The sequence below is a fragment of the Phalacrocorax carbo genome, chromosome 1 (genome assembly GCF_963921805.1).
Source record: "Phalacrocorax carbo chromosome 1, bPhaCar2.1, whole genome shotgun sequence".
In the NCBI taxonomy this organism is placed as follows: Eukaryota; Metazoa; Chordata; class Aves; order Suliformes; family Phalacrocoracidae; genus Phalacrocorax; species Phalacrocorax carbo.
This window is the reverse complement of record NC_087513.1, coordinates 145,840,691-145,862,707: the sequence shown is the minus strand read 5'-3', so window position 1 is coordinate 145,862,707 and position 22,017 is coordinate 145,840,691. Positions and strand designations below refer to the sequence as shown.

General features: G+C 42.4%; 1 protein-coding gene across 14 annotated transcripts in view; it reads left to right on the top strand.

Moving 5' to 3' along the window:
• INPP4A (inositol polyphosphate-4-phosphatase type I A) overlaps positions 1-22,017 on the top strand; it is a 130,022-nt gene that overhangs the window by 33,092 nt on the left and 74,913 nt on the right. For 11 of the 14 annotated variants that reach the window (XM_064438627.1, XM_064438621.1, XM_064438611.1 and 8 more), the window contains exon 2: positions 20,273-20,332. The exons of 1 other annotated variant lie outside the window; for it this stretch is intronic. The gene's annotated coding sequence lies outside the window, so the exon portion shown is untranslated. Of the gene's footprint in view, positions 1-3,004; positions 3,370-20,272; positions 20,333-22,017 lie in introns of those variants that run through there. 2 more of the 14 variants (XM_064438556.1, XM_064438576.1) reach the window with 2 other exon arrangements.

Genomic DNA, 22,017 nt, shown 5'->3' with positions numbered 1-22,017 from the left:
ATCATCGCTGGCATAGCGATGACTTTAAAAAAAAAAAATCACAAGCAAACAAATTCTCAGAGACATGGAGATGATGAGTAGGAACAGGATTCTTTAGCCTAGCGTGTTCTGGGGTATGATGTTGAATAGGTACTGTAGAAAAGCCTGTGCGTGCTTGTTTCCTAAAGGAGAAAAGGAAAAACTATTCTCTATTCCTTAAAGAGTGTGCAGTAGGCTACACTGCCTTTTAATGCAAAATCTCTTGCAGAAGGGTTTAGTTTAGCAGGCTGCACTAAATTCCTGTTCAAGATTTCATCCGCATCAGTGTAAGTTTTGGGGTTTTCAGCTCTGCTGGGGTAAGGAGCTTCAGGTTTTGTCACTTTTAGACCCAGCATTAAAAACCCTTTCTACTGTGGAAGGTCCAGCTAAGGAGACTGCTAAATTAGGCAACAGTGAACACAGATGCTTACAGCAGCTAGATCAGTTCTGATTTGTAGATGAGGTAATTTGCTGCTGAGGCAAGTTTTGTGCATTTTACACAGTGTGTGCTCCCTCTTGGTATGTTTTATCTCTTTGAGGCCTGTTAAAACAGATCTTTGCTTTCAGTCATCTTTGATCCCAATCTGTGCTTTTAGGTGGACAGCAGCACAAAATTGAATGTAGATATCTAGTTGCATGTCATACACTTAAAACCAACCAAACCAGTAACACTCACACACACACACCTCCCCCATTAAAAACCCTCCCAAACCCCCAAACACTTGAAGTACCTTCCAGTTTTGTTTTCCTCTCTGCCATGTCATATATGCTGTTTGGACTGTGGCCATACTGTTAGTTTCCCTGTTTAAAATCTATGGGGTCGTGGTTTGGTTTTTTGTTGCTGCTGTTCTTGGGGTTTCGGTTTTTCTTTTCCCAGGCATGCTGTGGATTTTAGCACCTCTTGCCTATTCAACCATTTCAGAGAAGAAAATAAAACCTTGAAATCTTGAGAGGAACAAAGATTCACTGTCATTAGTAAATTGAGGGAAAGGATGGGATTCAACAGAAGACATTCCAAGTGATAGAATAGTAATGGTTTTAAGGGAAAGAGATAAGTTCAGTGTCCCTTCATAGACACCAGCTATTCTTTATCCCCCTTGTTTATGTTATCTCCGTGACCATGCCTCAAGGATTGTTTTACTCAGCTTGATTCCTTATCATCTCTTGATCGCTGCCAAGCCAGTGTTCTTGGCTGCTTTGAGATACATGGAGAGAGTAAACATTCACCATCAGTAGTATGAAGTTTGTTCAGCAGCTTTAGTAACAACCAGATGCGGTACTGAACAGTGCCGTGCATTTACTTGGATGGGATGGGTGGGCTCACCTTTCATTTGATAGGGCTTTGCAAAAGAAGGAATTCTTTAAAAAGACAAAAACCACAGAACCATGAAAGTCATGCTTTGATATTAGCTTTTCCATGAGAAATCTCAACACAAATCTGTTTCTCTGGGTGATAGCCAGCTGGAAATTTGCTAACTATAAGGAAAGATGTTGTGCTGTAAATGCTTTGACACAAACCAAGTGCCTTTTTCCCAAACTATCTGGGATGTTTATATGCATGGCTGTTAAGCAGGTCTACACATTTTAATGGTGTTGTTCCTTGGGCCAGCAGCTTCTTTTGACAATACTTTCTTGATTCATCCCACCATAATTTGTTTCTGTCTGGTTGACCTGCTGGCTCAGTAGTAGAGGGCTTCATCTGTGTCGTGGTTTGGCCCCAGCCAGCAACTGAGCACCAACCAGCTGCTCACTCATTCCCCCCACCCCAGTGGGATGGGGAGAGAATTGGAAGGGCAAAAGTAAGAAAACTCATGGGTTGAGACAAGAACAGTTTAATAATAACAATAATATAATGAAAAGGAAAACGAGAGAGAGAGAGATGAAACCCAGGAAAAAAACCCCAAGTGATGCAACCGCTCACCACCCACTGACCGACACTGCCAGTCCCTGAGCCGCGATCGCTGCTTCCCCATGCCAACTCACCCCAGTTAATATACTGGGCATGATGTCGTATGATACGGAATATCCCTTTGGCCAGGTTGGGTCAGTTGTCTTGGCTGTACCGCCTCCCCTCCCGGCTTCTTGTGCACCTGGCAGAGCACGGTAAGCTGGAAAAGTCCTTGATTTAGTGTAAGCACTGCTCAGCAACAACCAAAACATCAGTGTGTTATCAACATTATTCTCATACTAAATCCAAAGTACAGCACTATACCAGCTACAGTGAAGAAAATTAACTCTATCCCAGCAAAAACCATGACAATCTGCCTCTTCTGAAGGCTGGATTTGCTCAGCACTGCAACTGCTTAGTATAATGTGCCTTTCAGAAATAAAGTGTAATCAGTACAGCAGTGCATATCAACACTGTCTAGCATTAAGTGCCTGACTTTGGCTTCATGATGCCTGTTCTCAGTTGTATGTGGTGGGGAGTCTGGCAGGCCTGGGAAATAAATGGGTGATCAAATTGCTGCTTTGACTGTGGTGATTAGTGCCTAGTGAGATGGATAGCCTGTGGGGGAGGCTGCCAGAATTCAACCCCAAACCGCTGCCCCTGTCTGTACTACAGCTATGCTCTTTTCCTATAGGCACTTTTCCCTGCTAAACTGATGTCAGGCCCATAGGATTTCTGCTCAGGTGCATCCCGCAGTCTTTCCTCCAGTTCTTTTATCTCACTGCATTTGAGAGTAAATCTGTCCTCCCCAGAGCACTTAATGAAATCAGAGGCACTTTGCTATAAACTTGTGATAAATAAATGGATATTGCCCTAAATACTTTTTTGTTTAGAATCTTTCCTGGGGTATTTGAGTTTTTCCCCTGGTCTTGAGGAGAGGTGTGAGCCCACAGATAACTTGTAATGGAACACCACCTGGCATACCACAGTATTGACCTGGCTTGAAGAGCAAGCTTTTGCATTCAAGATAAATATATTTGCAGTGAAGAAAGAAACAGAATTGCCATCCTGGAGAAAACACAAAACAAAACATGACTATGTAGAGGATGAAATCAAACTTGCTGCAGAAGGAAGAAGCTGGGGCAGCGTGCGGGCATATGCAGACACACAAGCAGCGAGTGCGTGCCTGTGCGACAGAGAGCAGGAGCGAGCGAGCAAGCGAGAGGAAGCTCTGAAACTTAAACTCCTCCTGCAGCTCTGCATCTGCTCTGAGTCACTGGTATGACTCACCCTGACAGTGTTCACGTTAGCTAGTGTTCAGATGGAGCAGCTCTGGCAACAGAAGAAGCAGGTTACATTATTGATTACCTGCTGCAGCAGACAGTTGCGCCAAGATTTTTTTTTTCGAGCACAGATGAAACAGAGGAGGCTCTACTGAGCACCGTTATTATTGTTTGCTTAAGGTAAGAATGCCTGTTATTTACTAGAGAAAGATATGAAAGGGAATTTAAAGCTTGTGGAGGCTGAGTCTCTTTCTGCTGCTGCTTATTCTCAGAGGATGCTGATCTTTGGAGCTGCGTTGCTGCAGAGCTTTGTCTCGACTGTTTGCAGTGCCATATGGAGAATCATATGGCTAATGGGCAGTGCACGTCCTAGGAAACGAAACAACTATATTTTCATTCATTGGTGTTATGTAAGGCATGGCAGCCATGTTAAGGACAGAAGACCTCTTTCGAAGAAACAGTGCTGCTAGATGGTAGGGCAAGAAAAGAACTAGTTTTTAAGCAGCCCTCTGTTCTTTGGAGAGCGCTGCAGTTCTGTACTTCTTGCTTAAAACTAGATTTACTGACTTCTGAATTTCTGTGTTAATAGAATAAAAACCAGAGGCATTGGAAATAGCAAAACAATTCTTTACCTTTAGAATCACAGTGGTGTTTTGCCTTCAGCGTTCAGGCTGGGAGCGTGCACATCCTCTGATCCGTGCAGTGCCTGGATGTAAACAGTTGCTTCAAATACTTTAAATGATACTTCCAGATATTAGGGTGGTTTTCATTTTTTGCCACTAAAAGCCCATAGATATTGACCTGACAATTGGTTTAATGCAAAAAGTGGGTCATAGTCTAGTTAGTGTTGACATACGCAGAGTGGGTAAACCAGTTTTTTGTAGTGGCTTTACTGCTGTTTTATTCACCCTGGTGCTGTAATTTTTATGTAGTCTAGACTGGTATTGCTAATTATCCTCATGTGGAATCCATTGAGTCTTGAGCCTTTGCTGTACTCCCCACAAGAGGATTTTTTAAGTTAGGGACTCTGGTTTTGAACTGCAATAATGAATTGATTTTTTTTTCTTTTATTTTTCCTATTTATTTTGGATTTGAACTTTTAAAGTGCATCTTACAGTGAGGTTGGCAGCTGCTTTTAGTAACAAGGGAGCCTGGTAACTTATGTGTATTATTTTCAGGATGAGAGAATGAGGATATATTAAAAAACCAATCATTTACTAGCTTACTTTCAGCTACTTGAAACTAACACTCATTTCCTTGTAGAATTTACATGAAAATTACCACTGTCTTCTCTCAAAGAAATATGGTGCTGTAGTAAGGTTATATAAAAATGATGACATACCTTACGTTCTTCTATTTGCTAATTTATAGTATTTGCTGATGCACAGTGTTGTCATTGCTATGAATTAACTAGATTTGGTGTTACTTCCTCTTTTAAAAAAGATTAGGTTTCTTAATAAAATGGAAAGTAAGTTTTGTTAGTGCATTTGTAGTCTCTTTACACTTCTTATGGCATCCAACTTAGAAAATTATTGTGTGAGAGAAGCTTTTAAAACAGTGTCACTCATGGATGCCCATCTCCCAGAGCAAAAATTTTGTTACTAATTTTAATGATTTATGTTTCTGATATAAAATTTTTCTCATGTTACAGCATTTTAAATGCAAGCTGATTTAAACAATGTTAGGGTTGGTTTTAGGACTGCTCACTAAGTTCTGGCACATGGCAGTCTTTCCTTCCCCTCCCAAATCCAAACAAGTCCAAATAAAAGTCTTTACAGCCTTAATTTTTCCACTGATTTGTATCTGAATTATTGTTTTCTGAGACTGTGTGTCGGAATTGTGTTTGCCTTCACGTTTGGCTTTACGTATGTATGCATTTAGAGTATAAATTCTGTATTATGTCAAACCGGAACAAATAATATGTTATAATAAAACTAAATCTTCAATTGAGTTTACATAATTTCATTATTAATGCATTGTGGGTGCAGTTAGATAGTTAACAGTTAACATTTTGAAAATAAACTTCAAGAACATGCTTGACATCTAAAAAACAGGATGACAGCCCCTGAGTCAACACAACTCTGAAGACAGCCTCTCCATCCTACTTGTCCATAAACTCTTTGTGCAAGCGCTGACCACCAGAGAGAACTCCCTCTGATTCATCTTGTTCTTGTGCTGCCTGCTGTGTCCCTCTGTCTGTTGCTGGAATGCCACTAAGTGAAAAAGAGCGTCAGCTGAAAAAAGAACAAAAAGCCCAGCCTTGCAAGATAGCTAGACAGTTTGCCTTATCTGAGTTGGAAAGCTTCTGGGAAGGACTAAAGTAGTTTTAGTGGTGTGTGTTTGTGATACTGTCTTGATAATCACATGCCTTCTTTTGGATATATTAACAAATGACAACTAAAATGTAAATATCCAAGGTAGGAGAGGTTTGTGCAGGGCAGTGATCATAACTTTGTGCTAAGTGCAAAGGAAGCAGCTGCGTTTGATGCTTTCATGCAGGGATTTTGGAATAATAGGGCTTGTCAAAGTCTGCCCTCTAGGCACCCTGAAAGTTAGTTTTTATTGCTTTAAGTTGGCTTAGCATCAGGCCGTAAAGCCAGCAACTGGCAGAGGCTGTTGGAACCATTTCACCTGTACCTTTGGCAGGACCTGAACTGTGACAGTTCATGATCTCTTTGGCCTTTCTTTTCTATAGTAAGGTTTGTCCAGTGAACCCAAGCAGAAGATCCCAAGCTGCTGTTCTCCCTCCTGCTCCTAACCTACAGTACATCACCGGTGCTTGCATCGTTGGTTTTCTTGTCTCTGCGTTACTCCAGAGCTTGCTGAAGCTTCTGCTGGCTTCCAGCTGAAATCAAGCCCCCTTTTTCGATCCTCACTTCAGCTGCTCTACTGTAACCCATTTAATCATTCTCTCCCCTTGGTAGGTTTTCCACCTAGGCAAGCCTTAAACGGTGCAAAGCTGCAAACCTCATATAATTCTGCTCTTCCCTTTTGCTCCTGTGCTGCTTGTGTTGTGAACAACAGGTGGGGTGGACAGCTGTCCTTGTATTTGTTTCTTCCATCGTAAAACCTGCTGCTTTTTTCCATGGCTTCCTTTGTGGCCATCCCCTAACTATGTTATTCTGAGACCTTCGTCTGCCTTCCTGGCATGTGGGAAGCAATGTGGGAATGCTGCTGGATTAGCTCTGATCTCTTACATGTTCTGCTTCCCCAGTGCCTGAGCAGAAGTTTCAAAATGGGCAGTGGCATCGTCCTTGTGTATGCTGTCCTACCTCTCCCTGCCGTGGCAGGGGGAACGACTCTGCAGCTGTTGCTATAGGTAGTAAGTGGAGAAATGAGGGGCAGGGAGAAAATAAAGCATTTCTCCAGAATTGTTGAAGTTCTGAGACCTTCAGTGGGAGGAAGCACCTACTTTCTCATTTTCCACAAAAGCTATGTCAGAAATGATTTATAGTCAGCCTTGCTAAATGGCTGGTGAAAAACTTAGGGGAAAACCAGTCTTATCAAAATGAATTTACGTGAATCATCTTTAATATGGGTGATTTTTGGATTGTATTAGTTTTACCTACCTAATGATCATCCCAAACTGGAGCACTGCTGTATCAGATACTGAGTTTTACATAGGGTAGAAGATGGTCCACGCACTGAATAATGTTGGGGTTTTTTTCTTTCACAAAAAAATGGTTGCCATATTTTCTATAGTGATTTGCTATTTGAAGTTAGTCTTTCTGAAAGAAGACTCTGCACTTTGTATATTGGTGTTTATGTTGTACATCCTTTTGTCACAGAACAGAGCAGCATTTCTGTTCTTTTTTTGGATGTTAGAAATAAGACCCTAGAAACTGGAGTTACATTGGAATAAAAACCTTGCATGTGAGCAGTACGAACAGCACTGTTTGATGTTGTCTACCTGGACTTCTGTAAGGTGTTTGACACTGTTCCCCACAACATCCTTCTCTCTAAACTGGGGAGATATGTATTTGATGGATGGGCTGTTTGGTGGACGAGGAACAGGTTGGATGGTTGCATCCAGATGGTAATGGTCAATGGCTCAATGCCCAGATGGAGACCGATGACGAGTGGTTTCCCTCAGGGGTCCATACTGGGACCAGTGCTCTTTAATATCTTCATCAGTGACATGTACAGTCGGATCGAGTGCACCCTCAGCAAGTTTGCAGACTACACCAAGCTGAGAGGTGTGGTTGATACACAGGAGGGATGCGATGCCATCCAGAGGGGCCTGGACAAGCTCAAGAAGTGGGCCTGTGTAAACTTCATGGGGTTCAACAAGGCCAAGTGCGGGGTCCTGCACCTGGGTCGGAGCAACCCCTGGAGTCAGGGCAGGCTGGGGGATGAAGAGATTGAGAGCAGCCCTGTGGACAAGGACTTGGGCGTACTGGTGGATGAAAAGCTGGACATGAGCCTGCAATGTGTGCCTGCAGCCCAGAAAGCCAACCATATCTGGGGCTGCATCAAAAGCAGCGTGGCCAGCAGGTTGAGGGAGGTGATTCTGCCCCTCTGCTCTGCTCTGGTCAGACCCCACCTGCAGTGCTGTGTCCGGCTCTGGAGCCCTCGGTACAGGAAGGACATGGAAGTGTTGGGGTGGGTCCAGAGGAGGCTACAAAAATTATTCAAGGGCTGGAGCCCCTTTCCTACAAAGACAGGCTGAGAGAGTTTGGGTTCTTCAGCAGAGAATGCTCTGGGGAGGCCTCACTGCCGCCTTTCAATGCTTAAAGGAGGGTTATAAGAAAGATTGGGACAAACTTTTTAATAGGGCCTGTTGCAATAGGTGATGGTTTTAAACAAAAAGGGTAGTTTTAGACTAGAAACAGGGAAGAAATTTTTTACAATGAGGGTGGTGAAATATTGGAACAGGTTGCTCAGAGAGGCAGTAGATGTCCCATCCCTGGAAACATTCAGGGTGAGGTTGGATGGAGCTCTGAGCAACCTGATCTAGTTGAAGATGTCCCTGCTCACTGCAGGAGGGTAGGACTAGATGACCTCTGAAGGTTCCTTCCAAGCCAAACTATTCTATGATTCTATAAACACTGAACCATCTTGTTTGTTGGAGAACTCATCTTTTTTTAAAAAATGACAATTTTTATGTCCGTTGTTTTGGGGGTCTTTTATTTGTATATGTGTATACATTTAGAGAGCATCTGCTTTGTCCCTTTTCCTGTTATCTGAATAAGCCATCTTGTTTCAATAAGGTTTATTGCCTGGTTTTAAATACGAGGGGGAAAGAGCTGTTAAATCTTTGTTCATACTGTGTCCTGAAAAGCTCTTCACTTAATCCTGCAGCAGTTCAAGCAGGGAAACACAGCGGGAGGCAGTGAACGTGTCCTGTTTGCCCTGGAAGACCCAAACTATTAGAGGTGCTTTCACCTCATTGCATTGCGTGAGGTTTTACATCACACTGAAAAAGTTAGTCTCAATTTTTGTCTGTTGAAACCTTTGTGTATTCTTGACCATGTGCTAGTGCACAGTGAAGGGTGCAGCCTATACTGTGAATGTAGCAGTGATGGTACTTTCATTTACCTTCAGGGTCTGAGTTTCCACTTGACTAGTCCTTCGTGATGATAGTCCCCCTGGCAAGTCAGAGCTAGCCTATGGATGAGTATAGTTCATTTTTGCTCTGGTTAAATGAGATTGTGGCCTGGATTATGATGATGTGTTATTTCTGTGCTGAGTTCTCCTTGTATTTTATAGGGACACAGAAATCTGGGATTAGCTCAGTTTTCATTTTGGTTTAGTGCTTCATCTTTTAAAGCAGCAGAGTACCTCCTCTGAGTTTGCTGTGCAGGCTTAATTAAATGTCAGTGAATTGGTAGGTTTGATGTTCTCACATGACTGTGAATTGACCTTCTGCATTCAGGTGAAACACAGTTTAAAAAGGAATGGGTTCATGATCCTTAATTCAGATTTACCTTTTAAATAAGTACTTGCTAGTGCCAGGTGGCAGAGCTGCTACAGGCAGAGGTGAATAACAGAGCATGTCCATTTTTGTGGGTTGTTTGGGCATCAAATCTGATTTAAAAAAAAAAAAAAAAGGACACTGCAATGTTCTAGATTGCACTAAAAAGCCAGTAACTTCAGGTTTCCTGTGTGATAGGTAAATGTATTTTAAGCCCCAGATTCCTGAAATACAAGCTGCTATAAAAGATTTCTTCTGTCTCATATCAGAAATAGACAGTAGAGGTCTGACTTTAAATCAAAAGATTTATTTTTTCCCTAGCATCAATGTTATTTCTGTTGAGCAACTGGGAGGACTTCTCCTGAGGGACATACAGACCACCATGGTAAACTGTTGATTCTTTTAATGCACATAGAAGGACGTGAAAGAAATAATACCATGCTGACAGTGTCCTCTGTCTCAAGAAAGCTTTCAAGAAGAGCTTGTTTGAGCTCTGTATGTTAGTATGGGGGATTTGTATGAAAAGGATTGCATCCTGAGTATTACTACTATCACTAAATATTAGTGTTGTGGCTGTGAATACATGACATAAAAATGCACCAAGCTAAGCTCGTTAGAATGAGGTTATAAACTTTCTCTCAAATGTGGGTGCCTGGGAAAAGTTCATTAATTTATTCTCTGTTCCTGAGAAAAGTGGATGACTTTCAATTGTGTTTTAGTAAACAGGAGGTAGTGAGTCATAGGAAGAATGTGGTCTTTGTGTTTTTGCCTACATAGAAAGATTTCTAATTATTATCCCATAGCTTTGTAAACTCATTGGTGAGAACACGATATTAAAAAACTGATACTTCTACAGGACAGTGATTTTGCACAGAAAAGTTGCATAGAAAAGTGACTGTTTTGCTGGTACGTATGCAGTGAGGCAGACTTGCAAACTAGACCAGAAATAAACTTTGGAAAGAAAGACTAATGGGAAATTAGAGGGCATTCTTCTTGGCTGCCCTCCTATGAAATCCGTAGTTCAGCTGGGGAATAGAAGGGAACCAGGGCAAGTTTGGTCTCAACTTTATGAATTTCGGAGAAATTGCTTGTAATCTTATCTCGGAAAGTAAGTTAAGAGTGCTTATGCTTGCAGATTTGCCATTTTTAGTATTAACGTATGAGAAAGCATTCATACTGTCATGTAATTTGCTTTTTTCTGACACTAGGTATTGCTTGTTACTGGGCAGAATCCAATTACATGAAGTTTTAGTCCTAAGTTTTTCTTGAAGTGATGTGGTGTCTTATAGAGGATCCTTTGAGAGATGCTACAGGGTTTTGCCGTCTTTACTGAATGCTCACAAACAGTTTGTACAAACAGTTTATCTATAGTACTTTCACTAAAATACATGGTGAACGGAAGGAACCACTTAAGGGTGGGAGTAAAGTAAGAAATGAGAGTTGAATTGAAGGGATTTGTGCTTGACAGTGTTTAATCCACACTTCAAGGATCCAGACCTGTGGTTTCTGGAGGAAAGCCACGACCACCATTGCTAGAGGTGCTCAAGAGACTTATTTTATTGAGCTCCACAAAGCCATGGCTGGAGGGATCAGAGTGAAATACAGTCAGAATTGTCTTCGCATGCCATGACCTTAATTTCTCACTTTTATTGCTATATAGTGAAATTATATCTTTTATTGTTGCCTCCCTTTTACCGGCATCTTTTGCAATTGAACGCACACAAGTATTATTGCCCTTTCCACTGATATGATCTCAGAGAGACTGAATCAGTTGTCTGAAGGCTCCTCTGTAGTGAAACTGCAAATGCTGCCCCAGCAGTCAGCTCCTGTGGGCCTGAGTGGGCAGAGTGAGACGCGGCTTTGTTGCCCTTGGGGTGGGCTGGACTGTGAAGGGCAGAGATGTCTGCAGGTGGGAGGCCGAGGAAGCAACAGTCCTCCTGGCTCCTGCCATCCAGCTGCCTTCTCCTCCCCTTCTGCCATGAAAGCCCCATTTCTGCCAGCTGCTCTGTGCCACAGAGAGGGAGGCGGAGGTGCTGGCAGTTTGCATGGGGCAGTCGGCGTGTTTTGCTTTCCCCCTTGAAGAAGATGCCTCACAGGATCCTTTTGAAGACACCATGTCATTTCAGTGCATTGGGGTAGTGGCAGGGGTCGAGCACCTTCAGGCTACAGAGAGCAGTGGGAGCGGGGGCCTCACCGGCTACATGGAAGGATAAACTTCCATTTGCACAGGAAGCGCTTGAAGGAAGCGGCTGCTTTTGTGCTTGGAAGTGACAGGAGGCTGCCAGCGTGTGCGCGCGCGTGTTTGTGTGTGAGAACTGAGGAAGGGAGGGGCTTGGCTTCAACACCCATGGTGTCTGAATTTTGACTACCTTGTAAATGCTTTGCCTTTTTTGTGGGAAGCAAGTATTTCCTAATAGCTCAAGAAGAACTGAATGTTCTTTTCTGTGCTCATTAGTGGGATTTATATTTCAGATATGTAAACATCCCCACAGCCTTTGATTTCATGGAAAGTCAGAAAATGTCACAAGGGGCCACTGGTAATATTTTATTGAGGGCTAGAAACAATTTGGCACATGTAACAACTGTCTCTTTAAAAACCAGGGGTGTCTCTAAATACCAGTTTTACATAAAATCTAGCAGACAGACAAATGGAGGGCAGAACATTTATCAATGTGAAGATCTGCTTAGGCTGATATTTGTGATAAGTAGCAGACAAGAACTTGCTAGTAATTTCACTCAATTTTTGTTAAGATTTGATACCCCTTCCTGTCATGAGCAAGATATCCAGGATAAATAGGAGCAGTAGTTCCTTCCTAGCACTGCACTTACTTGTCACTAACAACATTTGCAAACCTCTAAAAGACTTTTAAGAGAAAGAAGGGAGGTGGCAAACAGGCATTTGGGAGGGCTGTGGTAGCTGCTGGAGAGTGTAGTATTTTGCAGCTTTTTAATTTTTTTTTTTTTAAGTATGACATCTTTCCCAACTTCTCTACAACTTTTGCAACTTCCCTACAACTTGCACTTTTTTCCCCCATTTTTCTGTGATTCATATTTCTGGGACCCAAGAAAACAATGTCTCCACAGCAAATATGTGACTATTTGTATGCAAAAATTAATAGCACAGTCTGGATTTCCCCATATTGTGCTGCACATTTCATGACTGGAGTGCCCAATGTTCCAATTTGCATCAGGTCTGAAGTTGCATTTATCGGTCCATAAAATATATCTGCATGACAAGGTCAGTGCAATGGATTACCCTAGAAGGAAAACCCATCTTACTGATGACATCTCAGGGATTTGTGTAAAACTGAACACCCTCAGAAAATTACCCTTTGGTTACACTACATGGAGATAATTTCCACCCATTGCTACTTGGATGTTTATTATTTATCCTAAAAGCATAGCCTCCTGTGATAAAAAAAGAGACAGGCATGTGGGCATTTAGTAGATAAGAAAAATGTGTCCTACTTTGACAAAATCACAGAACAGTAGGGGTTGGAAGGGACCTCTGGAGATCATCTCGTCCAACCCCCCTGCTTGAGCAGGCACTCCCAGAGCAGGGGGCACAGGATCACATCCAGGTGGGTTTTGAATGTCTCCAGGGAAGGAGATTCCACACACCCCCTGGGCAGCCTGTGCCACTGTGCTGGCACCCTCACAGGGAAGAAGTTTTGTCTCATATAGAGGTGGAACTTCCCATGTTCCAACTTGTGCCCATTGCCCCTTGGCCTGTCGTTGGGCACCACTGAAAAGAGTCCAGTCCCATCGTCTTGACACTCACCCTTCAGGTATTTATAAGCATTGATGAGATCCCCCCATAGTCTTCTCTTGTCCAGGCTGAGCAAACCCAGGTCTCTCAGCCTTTCCTCATAAGGGAGATGCTCCAGCCCCCTGATTGTCTTGGTAGCTCTCCACTGGACTTGCTCAAGCAGTTCCCTGTCCTTCTTAAACTAGGGGGTCCAGAACTGGACACAGTACTCCAGATGTGGCCTCACTGGGGTGGAGTAGAGGGGGAGGATAACCTCCCTTGACCTGCTGGCCACACTCCTTTTAATGCAGCCCAGGATACCGTTTGCCTTCTTGGCCCCAAGGGCACAGTGCTGGCTCATGGTCAGCCTGCTGTGCACCAGCACTCCCAGGTCCTTCTCAACAGAGCTTCTTTCCAGCAGGTCACCTCCCAGCCTGTCCTGGTGCCTGGGGTTCCTCCCCAGGTGCAGGACCTTGCCCTTGCTCTTGTTGAATTTCATGAGGTTCCCCTTGGCCCAGCTCTCCAGCCTGTCCAGGTCTTGTCGGATGGCAGCACAGCGTTCCAGCTGTGACACTAATTTTAGGTACTGGGCACCATTCATTTACTGTCAACAATATTACAAAACTGTTCAGGCTGATTCACCATGGTCTGGCGTTCTTAATACACCTCATCTCTTCTGCAGAAGCACATAATAAATGGTTGGATTGATCATGCTTGTAATAGCAAACTGGGGCTTCTGTTTAATATCTGAAATATAATGTGAAATACAATATCCACTTGTGCAAACTGGTTTGACCTTTAGAGTGTATTTTGTAATCTTTGCCTCGCTTCCCATTTTGCAGGACAGCACCCTTTAGCTAGACTGACTTGTGGAGGTGTGTATGTGGTGACGTTGAGGAACAGACCTAATGTCAGGGCATGCTGTGGGTTCTGGCTCCATGTGTGTTCAACCTGGGGAGGTATTGGCATGCACTTTCTTTCCATGAAAGTCAGGTGCAGAGCAAGATAGATTGTGACTCTGTTTCTGCCTGAGAAGAAGTTGTGATTCACTCAGGAACACAGCCTAGCGTTAGGAATGCTAAAGCACTGCTGCAAACAGTGATACAGATACAGTCACAGATGTGTGTTTTACTTCTTCCCAAGTGGGAGCTGAAAGTAGCTGAAACATTAATGTTGTGAAAGTACAGGTTGCATACATAATGCAAGCAAATCTGAAATAATTCTGGGGAAGTCAGATCAAGACAAGACAAGTTTCCTCTTTTCCTGTAAGGCGTATTTTGATATGATGGTGATAGCGTCTTGTGTAAGTTAGTACTGTGGAAAGAGTTGCCACATTGATCGCAATAATAATTGGCTCAGAACAAAGAGAGTTTATGTTCTTTGAAATCCTGAAGATTGGTATTTCAAAATGGAGACTACGAGGAAAGACTTCAGGAAATCGTACATAGTTCGTTTGTATTTAAGATTTTAAAGAACACTGCATTTTATTTGCCACAAGGCAAATGAGAAGATCAGACAGAGATGCAGAGAGTGCAGGATGCACAGTATATTTTACCTTCTGTGTGCGTGAGGTTTGTAGTAGGGGTCATAACTATGACCTAGAAAAAGAATGTGCTACCTGGGTTTGTAGGCTGATTATTACAAACTTGAGCCTTTACAGGAAATGTCATCTGAGCTACCTTGGCCTGACAACTTGCTTTGAATGAGCATTTGTTTGCAGCTCTACTGTCATGTGGTTCATCCTCAGCTGCTTGTCTGCTGCAGAGGTTCCTGCTCCTCAAATTTACCAGCATAAACAGCAAATATAGTCCTTCCCCAGCTTTGTTCTGTCAAAGTGCTTTGGTTTAAATTCTACCTTTTGCAAACTGTTCTCTTTTGCTCTTTTTTCTTCTGTCCAAATATTCTAGTTTTTTTGGGTTTGGTATTTTTTTAAAGACATTTAGGTTGTACCAACATGTGCAGTTTTGCTGACAGATAGGAGGAGGGGTAAAGCAAGGACAAGCAATGGGAGGTGGTAGCATAGATTGGCTCAACTGTCATGGGAATAGTATGGCTGGTGGACTGTGCCTCAATAAAAGCTATCAAAGCTAGCCTCCAGGCAAAGTAACTCTATTTTTCACTGTTTAACTAATGGACAAAATCACACCTGGTGTCATGGGTTGCAGGTGCGCTTCAGAGATGTTGACAACACATTTAATTGCAAAGGAAAGGGTTAGTTCCTCCCTGGAGTAATTTAGGTGCTCTCCAGTAAGTGAGAAAGAGGAAAGAAGGTAGGGAGGAGGAGAAAGTGAGGGCTTTTTCAATAGTACCATATATACGCCCTGGGTTTTTATGTTTGTTTTTTATCACACTTCCAGGTTTCTCCACAGGCAATGGTGTCACGTACTTCACTTTCTGCAGTATTTAGGAATGATGGTGTGGCAGATTTAATTGAGAACTGGTGTTCTCCTCAGTTTGTGTGGTAACCCTGGTTGCAAGTACCAAGCGACTGGAGGGATAAAAATCTCAGTATCTGTAATTTCCTTCAGAGAAGAATCTGAATGGCTTTTAAAGTCTGGCAGCAAGCACTAAGGCTTGAACTGCCATCATCAGTCGATTGCAAAACCATTTCTATGTGGCTTTAATTAAGCAAAAATACGCTGCAGTCTGTGAAGAATCTTTTTTTTTCTACCATCATCATTTCTTAATGCAGAAGGCCAGAGGCACAACATGTCAAGAAGCTGCTGCTTTGGTGTGGTCTGCAGTAGTGCATTACCACACTCTGCCGTGGTCTTACTGCTATTACAAGACAATGTAATTTAAAAACTGTACAACTGTGAGAAAGAGGGGCTTGAGTCGGCACTCAGTTAGAATCTTTGATATGCAAGTGACATTGGATTCTCTGGGCATACTACCTGGGCATGTACTACTGATGTTCAGTTCAGTTGTTATGGCTAAGGCTAGTACTTCAGCGGTTCTTAATCGTGTACCAAAGCACAACAGCATTGGAGTGCAATTAAAAAAATGTGGTTGTGTCAAAGAGGAGAACTTACAGGCAGACTCTAGAAATGCAGTTGAAGAACCAAAGTTGCTTTTAGAATGGGGTGGAGAGTAGGGCACCTGTGCGAGGCCAGAACTCGCTGGGAGATCACAAGGTAGGACTTGCCTTCTCTGCAGAAGTTGCAGTATTTTTCTAAAAAACTCACTGATGGACTGATTTTAAAACATGTCACACTATAATGTGTGATTTCCAGTGTTGCTCTGCAAAATGGGTGTGACTTCCTGACGGTAGCGAGCAAGGTACGAATATAACTTGCCAGAAGAGAAACTTGATGTAGTTACTAGGTCACGTTGCCTCTATTTTGCAGACAAAATTCAGAGATAAAAGGGATTTGCCTGTGGCCACAGAACTAGTAATTTTTTGTCATTGTATCATAAATAGGATTTTTAGATTCCTTTATCATCTCTGCCATTTTCATTTCTTCTTTTTAAGTTAAATAAATACTGACAGATTTAAGTATTTATATTAAATGTCCTGAAGGTGAATGGTGGTACAGTATATTACAGGATTATAATGTAGCAGGTCCCTTGTATCAGCCCTTGATCTTGTGACTGTGGCTAGCTGTGACTGGCTTTGTGAGTAGCTTTCGCGGTGTCTAGGAGCTTTCACAGTACGTGTCCTGCTTTTAGAATGGAAAAAGAAAAAATAACTATGCTAAATAAATACAGTTGAAGTTACAAAGGCTACCAAATTGGTAAATTCAGTGCAGGCACACAAAGTTCCAAAGTAGAAATTATTTTAAAAGACTTTGCCAAAACATATTGCATATTACATTTAACCCTGAAAAGATCTCCACGTAATGTCAGATGTCTCTGTCCTCACTGAGGAGCTCTCCAAAAGCCAGAGTAAGTAAAACGCTTTGTAACTTCTCATCTGAACTGACAGTCATAGAAGAGAACTTCAGGTTTGTTCTGCCTTTGCCTTGGACAACGAAAAGAGAAGAAAACTTGAGCTGCCTTTAGGCTGCTTCTGCAAAGAGCTATAATTTTGACAGAAATTTTAGATGCTCTGCTGATGAGTGCATAGAAGTATAGGGCTGGATGGAGTTTCCTGAGCTGTTGAATCTAGTCTTAACAGTGACATAATGCTCCTTTTATATGGAAGCCAAGTTTTTCCTTGGCTAAACTAGCTTTCTTGGTTGCTGTTATTCCAGTTAGATTAGTTATTTTTTTAGCATCCTATTTATCTTAATGCTTTTTGCACCTCTTTGGTGTTTAGCTCTTGTCATGTATTTCTGGAGAGCAAATTGTAACTCATCTCAGCCTCCACTTTGCCAAGCTTAACAAGTTTTTGGTCTGCTCTGGGGAGGTTGACTCTTCATTGTCCTCATAAGCCTTTCTCTACCCATGTTACAAACTGAGGTGGGCAGTGTTTGTTCCTGACTCAGTCTCGTTGTTTTTTGTAGTGACAAGAGCACATTGTCTGGTACACCCTAACACAGTATTTGCTGTTTTTGTGGCTACATTGTCTGACACTGAGGTTTTCCTTCTTATTTTTTTCTCAACTGATAAACTCCCAATTTGTAGTGGAAGTTCCTGTTAGTCTGTAGTGTGTTGTTTTGTCTTAGTGCTTTGTAACTTCATCTTATTTCTTTTACTTCAGTCCTGGTTCTTCTTGATAGTTTTGATTTTCCTAATATTTACATACAGCAGTGTAAACTGATGAATTGCATCTTAACTACTGCATTGCAAATCTGAACACTGTTTGCTTTATGTATGAATCTTCCCTGACTTTAATGTTTTAAGCAGTAGAACTGCTTAAACTGATCAGTGTATTTTTCTGTGAATTAAAGTTTTAGCTTTATTAATCATGCTGTATATATTTATATATTTTTCCCCATCTATATATTTTACTAGAGAAATATCTTCTCCACGTAGGAACGTGCTGCCTTGTCACAGTTCTGTGGTACCATGGTTAAAGATTTCTAACGTGCACTGTTGTAGCAAAAACTGGCAGATATTTCCAGTTAAAAATCATACTTGTTCTTGTCCTGGAGAACATATTAGTTGAAGAGCTTTTGTTTTGGCCTTATGATAAAAAATTTGATCCATAGAGCTATTTGCTAACTCCCAGGTACACAGTTAATGTCCTTGTTCTATAATTCTGAGTATAAATTGACAGGTGAAGGTGTGAAGCTGGAAGATCAATTTGTGTGGTGCATCAGTTGTGCAGTAAGCAAGTGCTTATAAATTATTGTCTTCCTTCCATAATGCTTTTGGAAACATGAAATAACTGTACTACTCGTTCCAGTGGCACCTGTAACAACAGGTAGTCCAGCAGTGCAACAGTGTGCTGAGAGAGCTTGAACAGTGTCCATCCTTGGAGTTTTTTAAGACCCAACTGGATAAAGCCCTGAGCAACCTTGTCTGAGCTGAGAGGTGACCCTGCTTGGAGCAGAAATCTGGACTATCCTTTCCAGCCTGACTTATTCTGTAAAGTCAGATTCCACTACTTCTTGCTGAGGAACGGATTCTCTCTCGGAAAGAGATGTGCAGTGGAGTAGTCATTCAGCAGAGTGTGCTGAACACAGTAGTGTTGCTTTGCTGGGTTTGGCTTCTGTTCTTCTGTAATGTCTCAGCCTGCAAAATGCTGTGATGCTTCAAAGGGGCAATCATGCAGCTAGCTTGCATGGATTCACATAAATTCTTCATTCGGACAGGATTTTCATGTCATTAGAAAAAAAAGAAGAAAAAAAAAAAGGATATATCTGAATCATCTGGTTGTGTCTGGGCTATAGCAGGAGAGAGTAACTTCAGTAGGACTGCGTTAGAGGAAGCCTGTCTCTTTCTTGCCTTTGAGGTAAAAGACTGAGCTAGAGTTTTGAACTGGCTGCTTTCTTGGACTGTCCTGTAGCCCAGGTCATTTCCCATCAGATTAATCTGCACTTTGCTTTCCAGTTTGCTCCCTCATCCTGATCCACTGCTTTTTTATACTGTGTTACTTCTGGGTTTGCTTCTGGAGTGAGTGAGTTGGTAGAAATAATTTACGCCATGGGCTGCTCCCCATATGGACAGCACTGTGCCAGGTTTGCCTATGGACCTCATCTTGCTCTCCATCCCAGCAGGTTTTGCTCTACCCAACACCCCAGCTGCCATCTTGCCAGGGTGCGAGGCACCTGCTCCTAGTTTATCACTCTAAAGCACCATTCTGTTGGGTTCCAACACAGCTTTTGCATCATTTCAGAAACTGTCAACCTGAAAATTCAGAACAGTACTCTCACAAAATAATGATCATGTCTTCAGATCACTGTAGGGGCTGAGAAGAGACCATGGGTGAATTATTAAGGCACTGCGTGACAACTGTGTTGGGCAGAACAGAAGCAGCCCAGGGCAGTGTGATGGGGAGCCTCCCCTGCACCTCAGGGCCTCGCTCAGGGACTGACCCTAACAGCTGGTAGATTAAGCGGTGTAGATGTTGGATTTGGCTGGCTATGGAGGGAGCCTAGGCTTTCTAAGGTTAAAGTTAACCTTCAAGTCTAGCTGCCTTACTTTCCTACCACATGGATTGTTTATCTGTTTGACAGTGAACTTGGATAAGGATTCTGAACTGATTGATTTAGGCGATAAAACATGGTAGGAAATGTCTTGATTATACTTCTTAAAGGGGGAAAAAACCCACATTAAGACGCCTGTTGCTTAGGAGTGGTGAATGGTGTTGGTATGGCCAAGGACAGTACATTCCTTCTCACAGTGGAAGAGCTGTGGGTGTTGGCAGCAAGAAATGAAACTCTTGAATCTCTCTGCCAGCAGCATCAGAATTCAGTGTGGACCTGCAGGAAGTAAAAGTTGCTTGGGGGGCTGGGTTCAGTTGTTAGCATTTCTGTTTTGCGGACCATCCTCTTGGTGAAGTAGATGCAGTGCCGTGTGGTGACCCCAACACTGACTGCAGCTGGAATGAGCAGATGGGACAAGGTAGCTGCATTGAGAAGCTATGCTGGGAGAGCTCGGTTGTTGCTGGTGACGTGAAGTAGCTATTTTATTGAGCTTCTTTTACTGTAACTGCATTGAGTCTTTTACATACTTAATAGAAAAGTCATTTTAGTTAAATGCATTGTATTTTCATTAATATAGTAGAAGGGAGATATGTATCACAGTCCCTAAGTGTAAATTTTACAGTAACAGTACCTGATTCTGAAATTTGTCTTTCACCTTTTTGTTCTCTTTCCTCAGTACTGATCCACATTCCAGATTCTGTTTCAAATGGTAAAAAAGCTAAGTTATAAAATTTTAACACTCTGCATTTTTTAACATGTTTTTAGTGATTGTTTTTTTAATTGTTCCTATATTTATTGCTTTCCCCCTAAATTTTATCTCCTATGTTAGTATCCTGTTTATTTGGATCCATTCAGTTAGAAACACTTTGTCCTTTTTGTGTCTTTCAGACTTCATTAAAAAAGAACTGGGTGCACATGCCAAATTTCATCTGTGAAAGATGGAGTAAGGTAATATAATTTCAGTGATTTTTCAGTGATTGCCATCATAATGTGTGAAAATCTGTGGACACTGAATGCAAAGGTTCAAAGATGAAAAAAATTAGAGGCAGACAAACCAAAAGGAACTTCAGCCTCAGAAATAACGGAGTCCTGACAGATCCTAAGTTCTGGTATCAGTGGCATGCTTACCCTATGTTTTGTACTGTGGGTAATTAATTTTATTTGCCAGAGGTTTTCTGTTATCATTGGGTGCGCTGTCCACAAAAACTCAGGCAGGTCATTAGCTAGTGAGTGTATGATTTATTAATCTTTGAACAAATTATCTGTTTCTGGAAATGTGTGAGATTTACAGTACAGCCTATGCTGAAAGGCCAATATTTGTTACCTGTTTCCACCATAAGAACAAACTGGTGGTTCTTTAATTTTCCTCCCTGCCCATCCAGGGTCAACAAAGATGACAACAAAGGCAGATCTGCCTTTGTCGTCATTGAATATTGCTGTAGCATAGAGCAATATCCTTCAGGATGGGAACTGAATCCTGCTGGGCACTTCACAAACATTTGTCAAGTGTTTACTCCTCCACAGTGAAAAAGCTACTTTATGTTCTGTGACGTGGCAGGGAGCAGAGGCTGGTGGTCACATTACTAGGCCTGAGAGGTGAATGTGTGTCCTGGTGGGGTTCCTGTTAGTAGCAGACTCTTGTGAGAAGACTCTTGCCCACTCATTTCCAAGCAAAGTTCAGCCATAGGACTCCTCTTGCTTCCTTTGGGCTGGAGCAGCTGTTGGTGGGCTGTATGTCGGGCTGACCAGCTGCACCTGGCTTCTGGGATTTCAGCGTAAGAGAAGTTGTGGCACAAGTGCTGGTGATGTGTGGGATATGCCCATAACTGCAAGGCAGTATGAAGCAGACACCAATCAAATGAGTCTTCCAGTAGAGGCAGGATGTTCTGGTCTGGGACTAGGAGGTAGCGAGAGGTGAAACGTGATGCTCATGGTCACATGTGATACTCACCGTCACGTGCGTAATCATGTGCAGAAGTTGAGGGGGCACCCTCCATCTCCTCATCTCTGATGTATTGTCCTCAGTGCCCTTTTATAGAGTTCAGTGAAGAATGAATGGTGGAGTTGAGTCAGTGGTGAACAGTAGTGGCTTCTCTGAGAATTTTTTCCCCAACTCCTGCTAAGAGAGAACAAGCTCATTTGTAAGCTCAAGCCGACAGAGTCAGCAAATGCACTTTCTCATGCAGCATTGCTTTTCTTGTATCAGATGTGTGTCTTAATGCAGACTGAGGATCAATTACTGAAAAGTTGAAAGAGGTATGTTACCACAGTTGTGCCTACATCTGGAATTAAAGCAAGCGGTCAATACCATGGACTGGGTTAGTTAACTGGGGCAGAATGGAATGCAGTGCGCAATGGGATGCTCCAGGGGCTTATGTGTAATTTTTTCCTTTCACCATCTTGAACTGTTCAGTGAGGAATAACTTTGGAATCAGGCATGCACTTACAGATCTTTCTTGGTCCCAAGAAGGCAGGGATGAAGTTGCCAGCAGCAAATAAGCATTGCCAAACCCTGTAGCTAGCTTTACTGTGACTTAAAAGGAACTGCAGTAATACTACTCCTTCATACCATCTTTCTTTCTTCTATTAATTATTGTCTGCATTGGAAAAGATATGCCTGGGGCAATCCTGCA